Raw genomic sequence first — 11155 nt, forward strand, 5'->3', positions numbered from 1 at the left:
TTTTAGTGGTAAAATTAATTTGAATACCTAGGGCTAAATGTCTCAAGGGAAATAACGCAATCTTCCAGCCTAAATCTCTCACCCATCTTACAGTGCTTGATTTGCCATTTATTTCCCTTTCAACTTAATTAAAATGATCTTCCTCCCTAAATTCCCATACATATTTTGGAATTGCCCCATGGACCTTGCAAAAGCTTTCTTTACCATAATCTCACATATTTTATCCTCCATCATATGGTCTGGTGCCACCCCAAGATTGGTATTTCCTGCCCTTCAGCTTCCAAATACAGGAGGGAGACTGGCACTGGCCAACTTCTAGCTGGGATAATATTCTGTGCTTGAGAACTTAGTATTCAGAAGCCCTTGCTCTCATACCCATGGAAACAGTCCTTAAAATATGACAAATGGCTAGACAGGAATTTCTGCCACGAACCATCGTTCAAGTATGCCTAGAATTCCCCATCAATCATAGTCAAATGTCGATTTCGGAAAGCATTCATTAGCCACATTACCTGAACTATTTTTGATGAATAACGGAAATGTTTGTTTGACCTATGCAGAGGAAATATCCCTTTGACCTAGGCAGTGGATGTTTGCTTCTATCGTATTCAATCTGTGAGTAGCGTTCAAAAGGTGAAACCTTGTTTGAAAGAGCATTCGTTTGTTGTACACAGCTTTGAAACATGACTGACAATAAAAAGGCTACATTTGCCATAGTTATGCTTGGTCTTCTGGCCATAAAAAAACAAACCGTGAAAACAAGGGAACAGCAGAATATGGAGCAAGGACTGGCTTCCAAACAGGGATACAATTTATGATATGCCTCCTCTGAGTGAGTTAAAATAGAATAATCCTGATGATGTCAGTAATTATTTAAGAATGTTCAAGACACTAGTGGATCCTGTCACTCCTCACATTCAAAAAAAAGGATGCTGCGTAATGCCATAAGTGGGGAACAAAGGCTCGTAGCAGCTTTATGGTTCCTAGCCACTGGCCGAAGTCTGGAAGATTTTTAATTCTCCACTGGAATATCAGTGCAGTCACTGGGATGCATAATACCCGAAACCTGTGCAGCTATATTGGAAGTCTTAAAGACTGAATATTTTAAGGATGGAAATGTGGATCCACACTAGTAAACTTTTACCATGCTACATTCCATTACAATACATGACATTTGCCTAGATTGTTAAAAAAACCAAAACACTCCTTCTTAGGGCATTTCCAAGCAAGAATGACAACAGCAAGTAACCACAGATAAAATCATATTTTTATTAACAACAGAATCAAAGCTGTAATAAATACATCACAAACTAAAACCAAAACAGAATCCAAACAAGCTAGAAAATAAAATAAATAAATACATTGGTATGTATGTATTCTCTGAATACCATGCTAAAGTAGGGGTCTCAGGATGCCTTGCAGGTCAATAGTTTGAGTGGTGTTGCATTGGTGGGGCATGTGGGGTGGTGGGGGAACATAGTGATTGTTGTAACAAATGATACGTGTACTGAAGCTTGTAAGTCCATCTAGGCCTTTATTCAATAGATCATAGATGAGGTCCTCAACATTCTTTCTTTGGTCAATTGCCAAAAATTGTGCAATCATCTGATTGCTGTTGTAGTGCTGCTGTAGCTTCTGAAATAATTTTGTTGATCCCCTCATCACTGTGTGGACGTTTCCTTTTTTTAAAGGATTTTTGGAGACTACTGATGATAAATTTGGTGTTTGGTCCAAGTAACAACTTTCTTGTGTAGGCAAAGACAAAGAATAACAGGCATGACTGACAATGATCTTGCATCTGATGGTTATTTACTTTTTTTTCAGTTTCCAACATGCTCTGCAGACTGGCAACTCATAGCCAAGCAATTCAAAGATCTTTGGAACTTTCCTAACTGCGGAGGAGCGATCGGTGGGAAACATATCCACATTACACCATTACACTCTTGTTCTGATTACTACAACTATAAGGGATATTTCATAATTTTACTGGGAGTTGTGAACGCAAAATATGAATTCCTGTATGTGGATATAGGCAGAAATGGACACAATTCTGGGGAGGATGGAGAGATCAGAGTTTAACATTCAGCTTCAAAATGGGTCACTCAACCTGCCAACAACAGAAGATAATTAAAAAGGCATACATTTTGTTTTTCTGGCTGATGATGCCTTTGCACTAGGGGAACATTTCCTGATACCATTTTTCTCAAAACATTTATCACACAAGCAAAAAATATGTAATTATTGATTAGTGTATGCCAGGCATGTTGTAGAGAATGCCTTTGGCTTAATGGCTCAGTCAGTTCAGAATCTTTCATACCGCCATGAACCTTGGCATTGAAAAAATTGATGTGATTGTGTAGATTATGTGTAGATTGTGTAGATTATGCTTGCATAATTTTTTTAAGACGTACAACCACAACATATATGTCTTCCAATCTTTTGAACCGCAAGTACCTAGCCTAGTGAGTGCGACCATGCAGCCAGGGGAATGGAGGAATGAAAGTAAAGCCCTGGTGAGTTTAGAACCCATTCATCTTTGGTTGCCAACTGCTGCAGCACACCAAAACAGGAGCAAATTTAAGGACTATTTCATGGGACATGGTGCTGTCATATGGCAAAGCAGCATCTAGTTTTTTTCTGCTTGTTTGGGGAGAAATTGAGAAAAACTACTTCTTTACTGTGTATGTGTTCCAAAACTCTGGTCTACCTGTAGGAGTTGCGTAATAAATGTTATGATGTGCTAGAAACACTTACCCAAGTTTGTGTAATCATTTTCTCTGAGCAATCTTGATTCGGAGGTGGTGAAACACAAGGATATAATTGGTGAAGATTAAAGGGTGTTAATGGATTGCTGTGGTTCATCTTCATCATCGAGAAAACACGGACTACAAAGTACCACAGCCCGGGGACATATACATTGTTTGCTCCAGCTCCCGATTTCCTTGATGCTTTTATTTTATTTGTTTCTTTTTTTTAAACTGTGTGCAAATTGGCAATTTTGCTTGTAACGTACGGAATATTTGCCTTGGGATCAATGGTTGTGCATAATTCTGCCAATTTGCCATAAGCCTCCTGCCGCTTGCTTCAGTCAGAGTACTCTTTAGACTTTATCCACCATAAGCATGGTAATTCTCGATAAATTTGTATACAGTGAAGTAGAAACTCAGGGTTTGTGAATCTATCTGCCATTTTCACTGTTCGAGAGGCAAAAACAAAAGAACAAAAAATACAAGAACAACGAGTTGTTTTGGAACGCACTAACATATTTTTACTTTTCAAGTACCAAAAAAAGCATTTTAACCACTTCCTGGCCGCAACACGTGCAGAAGCGGTTAAACAAAGAACATGGCTGCTGCATGTGCTGCCCCCACTCCCTCTGCCACCTTCCCCGGGCTTCGCTGTCCCCCGTGCAGGGCCCAGGACCAGCTCAGCAGTTCAACTCGCAACAATCAAAGCGAGATCCAGCGGCTTCCAGCCACTGATCTCTCCTCCAATCACTGGACCCAGAAGTGATGTGTATTACACAGCCCCCTATGTGACAGCAAAACAGTTAATGTAACAAAACAAAAAAAGTGTTTAAAAAAATAAAACAATTGATGTGATTGTGTACTGCTGCTGTAAGTTGCATAATTTTATTAAGACGTACAACCACAACATATATGTCTTCCAATCTTTTGAACCGCAAGGACCTAGCCTAGTGAGTGCAACCATGCAGCCAGGGGAATGGAGGGATGCCAAGAAAAAAGCCATTGCTGTGAAATTTGAGGAGATGGTGGAAATGGGCATTGTCCTAAAAAAGGAAGATTATGACTGCAGGATGACAATTTATGAAAAACAAATCTCAGGAAGGACAAGATCCGTGAAAAAGTCATTGCAGTCTTGCAGAAAGGGCTTGCTATGAAGAGATCTAAATATCAAATCAGGAAACGATGGTCCGACCTGAAATTAAAAAAAAGAGGAGCAGTTCACCAAGGTAATCAAGATCCTCAAAAAAAGTAAGTGGGTGAATTCATGCATATAGTTACATAAATACATAGTATTTGAGGTTGAATAAAGACACAGGTCCATCAAGTTCAACCTTTGTGTGTCTGTGTGTGATTGTGCAAATTTTCCAACTAGACCGAACAGAAAAATTAGATCAGGACATATACAGGTAGAACAAAAATTGGGGCTGTACCATCAACTGATAGATTTTTGTTTGAAAGATCGTTCGTGTTCGATTTCTGACCGAAACTCTACTACTTTGATCTGTACTTACTACTGTAAAAATATGGCGTGCTTGGGTGTCTGGCTTGTAAGAAAGACTACACCACATCAAGTGACTACACCACACCAAGTCAACTTCTCCTTGAGAAGTTCAGAGACAAAGAGTACCTGGAGGAACTCATCATTGAGGCATTTTCCAAATACTCAGATCCAAAACCAGATACAGAGAACAGGGATGGCACCAATAATGGGAACCAAAATATTAATGAGATCAGATTAATTACCACCTTCAACAATAGTTTCAAAGTGAATCAAAAGGCTGTCAATAACCATTGACACATCCTACAGAAAGACCCCAGATTGGGCCCTAACTTACCTTTCAAACTGTCGATCAATTTTAGGAAACCAAAAAATGTGAAGAATAGGGTGGGACCGAGTCGCTCAAGCACCCGAGATCACACCAAAACACTTCATTTTTGACAACAGGGTGGGCATTTTTCAATGTAAAAAGCCCAGGTGCCTCACCTGTCAGTTTATTCAGCATGGACAGACCTGGTTCATTGACCACCTTGATAAGGTACATCACATAAACCAGTTTATAACATGCTCCCATGATCGTGTGGTATATTGGCTCACCTGTCCCTGTGGGTTGATGTATGTTGGTCGCACCATACGCCCATTGCGGGCCAGAATTGGGGACCAAAGACACTTCATTGAGAAGGGTGACCTGGAACATAGTGTCCCAAGACACTTCACTGTCAAACACCAAAAAAGGATCCAGGACCTTAGGGTGTTTGCAATTGAACATATCTCCACTCACCTATCTCCATCTGAACGGTTCCATTCGTTGTGTACGAGAGAAACGTTCTAGATCTTTAAACTTAACACTCTGACACCCAATGAGTTGAATGAAGAAATCGAAATTCATACGATTCTTTAGTAGGTTACCACTCACTGATTCATCACAAGCAGGAACAAAACGTTTGCCATCCCCCTTCAGGACATAGTGCATCTGAGGTTCTAAACAACAAAAGTGTTGTGAAAGCATATCGATATGCACATGTGATTCTGATAAGGTGGGAACACCTGCATGCCCTGGCGCAATGTTAACCGTATATGCGTCCATAGGCTCGCTAGCCTTTGTCTACTGTGGAATCATGGGGATGCATACAACAAATTGGTGCTACCCCCACCCTCCACATTAGGGAGAGGTAGTCATTTCTTAGCAATTTTATCCACATAGATTCCTTTTTACATTGGTAAAGGATTTCCAAATTTTAACTCTATTTTAATTTTCATTTGATTCATGCAGCAATTTCATGCGTTGTTTTTAATGTATTAAATAATTTTTTTAAACGTTTTTGTAAATCAACATATAATCCATTCCTATTCTCTGGGGTTAGCTCTTGGGGGTTCACTAACACAACCCCCGGGAGGCAGCTACAGCAACAAAGGTTGAAATATGCCTATATGTACGACCAACGGAATTATCCCGATCATGAAGTGTGCCATAATGACACCCAGACCTAGCCAAGAGAGACGCTGATGGCCCGTCCACTGGGCGTTTTCCAAACTTATAGTCCCTCCCCCATCGGGAGACTCAGCCTATCACTGGGCCAATCCTAATTTGAGTCCTCCCCCCTGTCATTTTCTAAGAGGGGACCATTTTCCCGCCGTCTTTTATCGTTCTAAGGCTTGACAAAGAGGGTAACCCTCGAAACGCGTAGCCTACCGCCAATCCTGCCTTTGTGTCTTTCTCAGATCAGAGCATATCTCTCTCTAACATCGAACACTGACTCACATAATTTAGCGCACCCCTGACAGTTCTCCCGAACACGGTGCAGAGACACACGGAGATGTGTGTCTTTCAGCCGACCGACATCCACCTGTCTCCTTCTCCAGCTGCCGCGGCTCGGCCTGGCCTGCCGCGTACGTGGGCTAGCAACAGACCTGACATCCTAGATTCCGTCCACGGACCCGACAAGACCACTAGGGACTCCAAGGCACGCCGGGTGACATCCCAACTGTAAGTCACATATCATTTACTTCAGTTCACTTTGCCATTCACACCAGGCTCTCCAGCACTTACATAGGTAGTCGCGCTCTTCAGTACATTGTATTTTTTATTAGTATTCATTTACCACAATTCTTGAATTATAACAAGTGATTACATTAAAAATTTGGTGGCTCCATGTATAGTGTTTTTTTTACTTAACAGTCCTCTAATGAGGGATTAAATGACTGAGTGACAAAGATATCACAAGAATATTTTTAACAGAAGCCCAATCACCGTTTCGACCAGCCATTGTTGTTAAATGGCAGGTCAGGGCAAGTGTTATCCTAAGTGGAAGTTTAAAAATGTTCTTGTCTGTACAGTGTGTGTGGACCTGAAGTGATTACAAACCGCCGATCGCGGAGTTCCCAATCATCTCCCTGCAGAAAGGGGTAATTGTCAGACATGGCTCCCCGCAGGGGAGCACTGACTGGAGGGATGGATGGGGAAGGGATGGCACAGCTGGCTCTGCCTCTAGAGAGGCAGAGCCAGCTGTCCATCAGGTAGCAGGGTGGATCCCCACAATAGTGTCTGGATCATTCCTGGCTGCAGCATGGCTCTGCACTGTCAGTATATAGCGGGCAATAGATTTGTTTTATGTCACGGGGACATTCGTATATGTCCTCCCGTTTGCCCTAGGCTGCATATACTACTGCTTAGTGTTGGTCATGATCATACATGTGGTTATTGATATGATGACATGTGTCATTGGTTTTGTTCCGAATTGAAAGTCGTACGAATTTTCGGAAATTCAGACATTCAGTTGCATCCGAATTTCCAGTGAAAAGATAACGAATCCGAATGTTTCCAAATTTTCCGATAACGAAAATCTCGGATGCATCCGAATTTTATTTTGAATGTCATTCTGAATTAATTTATGTTGTTAAACATTAAAATAAAAAAAGAAGTGTGGAGTCCCCTCCCCAATTCATACCAGACCCTTTAGGTCTGGTACCACAGCACTTAAAAAAAAAAATATGCGTGGTGGTCCCCCTAAAATCACTTACCAGACCCTTAATCCAAGCAGCAGCCTGGCAGAGCAGTAAGGGGGGGGACCGTATGCCCAAGTCTAGTCAAAGGTCTAGTAAGGGCTTTTTGGGGGACCCCACAATTTTTTTTTGTTTTTTTCAGGGTGGGGGTCCCCCCTAAAATGCCTACCAGATCTAAAGGTTCTGTGGACTGCCAGACATTATAAAACAAAAATGTCGCTTTTTTTTCTAATGTCACTTTGCTGCAAAGAAAATTATTTCGTAATTATCTAACGCATCCAAAAGGAATGAAAACTTCGGATTCGGATGAATCAAAATAACAAAATAAATTGACTTTCAGACCCAAATCCCGAAAAACGGAATAACCAAAAATTTGAAGCGAAACGAACTGAACCGATTTTTTTGCTGACGCACATGTCTATTGCACAATGCCAAACTTCAGTTTTTTCACATGAAAAAAACATAATGTTGGGTTTGTTTGTTTGTGTGAAAATACCTGATTTTGCATGCATTAAATGCACACTGGATTGCTTAACTCCATTTAATTATTTTCACTGAAAAAAATAATAAAGGTAAAGGATTATCACAGATTTACAACTGTTTAATGTGGGTTTTAAAAGCAAAGCCTACTAAGTGAGGATCAGTGAAGTGGATTACGGTGAGAGATTGTGTAACTAACACTTCTGGTATGCCATTCTCTCAATCCATCTGTTTAAAGTCCAGGTCTGAGCCATCTGTTCATATGTGGTTGACTCTGCATCAGTGATCCCAACTGAGCACAGCTACAGATATTGACCATATTCTCAGAGTAAACTCTAACCATACAGCTTCAGAGTCCAAACACATACTGTATATGTAAAGTGTTTTACCTGCCATTTTCACACTACTAGTACTAACTATCAAACATAAGTTGTCACTGTTTTCCTTAGAGGACATCTTGTCACTTTCTCAGGTATAAACTTTGGAGCAGTTTTACACCCTTTCTGAAGCAAAAAGCACATAAAAACATAGAAAACATCAGCTTGATGTTAATAATCTTACAAACAGGGTTAGCCCGATAATAAGGCAGCCTGAGGCTGTTGCATCAGGCGTCATCTCTTTGGGTCACATGGGCCCCCTTTCCGGCCAAAGCATTTCCTCGCCCAGCTCTTAGCAAACTTGGACACACTGGCCAGGGTCAGTCGACCAAAGTGACATCACTAGTTGGCAGGTGTTGAGCAGGGCACTCTGGCCGGAATCCTGGCAACCAGTGATGTCACTGGTAGGTAGGAGCTGAGCGGGATGTTTTGGCTGGTGTCCCGCCCCCCCTCCCCCCCAGTTAGTATTCACCATCAACACCAGCAAGCCCCCCTTCCCTACTGTGGAAAAAAGACAAGGGATGCCCCTGCTTACAAATATGTGTTAACATCTTCAAAACATTTCTAGGCATAATTTGTAACTATATATAAGTGTATTGAGGCAGCCATATCCGCTCATTATATATGGAAGCTCTGCGGCCTCTCTTGTATCTCCAGCGCAAGTTGCCCTGAACATAAGGCAAATAGCTCTGAGCTACAGGGGGAACATGTGTACCTAAAGACGTTGCTTGCAGAACCTTAGGCCGATGATGCTGACCTGGAAGAACCAGCTAGATGTGCAGTCAGAGAAACCACAGGAAGCATCAGCAGAAGTTAAAGAAACTCAGGCTTGCCAATGAGTTCAGGAGAGCAGAGTCTGCTGAAGACAACAGCCAGCGGGCAGCAGGAGGACTCATGGAGGTCCTCAGCTGGATCTTAGAGCAGCTCAGGGCAGGCACTTAAAGGGTGCCATGGAACAAAGTCAGCAATTAAGTCATAGAGCAGGAAAGGCCAGCAACGAATGGGTAAGGCAGTACCAAATCATGAGCAGGATTATGCTGGGCACACACCTTAAACCATCGCAAGACTTTTGTCTTGCGATGGTTGTAAGGTAATTAAAAAAACCTACGATCTGCCTATCTTGGACAGGCAGATCGTACTTGCGTACTTGCGATGATCGAAAGCCGTGCCCCCCTGAGGGGCGGGCTTCCGATGACCGCAATGCCGAAAGGGCAGTGTGCGCTTGCGCACACCGGACCGTCCGGCTTTTATCTTACGAACATGCTACACACCCGCCGAACATCGTACGATGCTCGGCGGGTTTTCGAACATGTTCGTAAGATAAAAGTCAGGCGACCTTACAGTAGTGGAGGTCGCACGGCTTCCACACACATAGTTACATAGTATTTGAGGTTGAATAAAGACATTAGTCCATCAAGTCCAACCTATTAGGATCTCATTCTAGGAATAATCAATAATCGTACGATCGGGGGATTAGAGTCAGAAAAATCACAAATTGTTTAAGTAGAGAAGGATCCAAAAGCAGGTATAAGCCAAATTCCTAATGAAGATGCATTTGCAGAGCACAGGTTGGGTCACAGGGGACAAGCTGAAGACCATTCAGCATGAACACTGTCAGGCCAACCCTTAAATAGCCCATTTGGTGCCACTGATGATGCTGGGTGTTCCAACACACATGCGTGTACTGTGAAGCACAGTTATGTGCACTCGTGCATGCAGGCGTAAGCCTAGCTACATCTCTAAATGTGGAACTGCGTGCCAAACCATACACTCACCCAAGCCAGCTGACTAGCAGGTATTCTCCGATATACCCTCTCCATTTGTCCTGTGATGGGGATTCCAAAATGTTACAGTTGTCAACATTAGTAGAGGGAAACAGGTTTCCAATACGGGACTCAGGTTCTGGTAACAACTGACTATAAGGATTGTTCCCTTCACTGTGTAGGAATTCCTATCAGGAAGATAATAGAAATCTCCAGAATGGAGCAACATTTTTTTTTTAAAAAGACAGATATTTCAACCATTCCCTCTTTAACTTAACACTAAAAAAAAAAAACTTGTACTATTAGATTCACCTATTTATGGCTTGTTTGGACTTCATCTGAAAGCTGACTTCAGACATAGAACAGGTTAATATTATGCAAGTAGGAAATACTTTACAAACAAATAAGGTCCAAGGATGCATGTCAGCACTTATCATTAACTTGAAAGTTATACATAAACTGTAATTACCTTCATTTTATGACAGAGGACTTTGTTCTGAAGTCCATATAACAAATTATTAGGGTGCCTAAGTAGTTCAGATAAACAGAGTTACTGTGCACTCTTGCTGCTGAAATGAAGTACAAAGATCAGAGGCTTTCTGAATCCTCATATAAGCATCATAAATATTATATCACCAGATAATATATTTCACTACTTAGGAAATAAACATGACAGCAGTGTGTTTTTTATTATTATTCATTAATATATGAGGCAGAACATAGTGCAATATAAAACTTACTGTACAGCATAGTCGGTACACTGGAATGCATCTACATATAATGATCATGTTCCTAGACAGTCAGAGAAATCTGCACACACCCGCTGCTCTTAAAGAGGAACTTAACCTTCATCCTAAAAAATTACAACTAATGGACCTTTCAAAATGTTTAGTAATGGCATTATTTTTATGATGATTATTCAGTTTTTTTTATTCTTTGCATACCTAATTTTTCTTCGCCCCGTTCTTCTCACAGTGGCCATTTTCACTAAGGGCAGATTAATTAATCTCCCCTGGCCCAGAGGACCAGGAAGTGGAATTGTAAGTAAAAGTAAAATATGTTGTTTTTTAACTAGTCAATGTAAGATGATTTCCTACCAGAATGTACAGCTGCATACTGATGGGATTTTTAGTGAAAGGGGGTAAAGGTCCGCTTTAAATAGTGGATCGAGGATTAGAAACAATGAGTTTATGAAATTATTTGTTGAAAATGTAGTATAAGTATAAATTAATAAATACTGTCTTTGAGATGTGATCAAATGTGTATTATAAATAATGTACTATGGAG

Source organism: Nanorana parkeri, unplaced genomic scaffold (genome assembly GCF_000935625.1).
Source record: "Nanorana parkeri isolate BGI_ZX_2015 unplaced genomic scaffold, ASM93562v1 scaffold695, whole genome shotgun sequence".
Classification (NCBI taxonomy): domain Eukaryota; kingdom Metazoa; phylum Chordata; class Amphibia; order Anura; family Dicroglossidae; genus Nanorana; species Nanorana parkeri.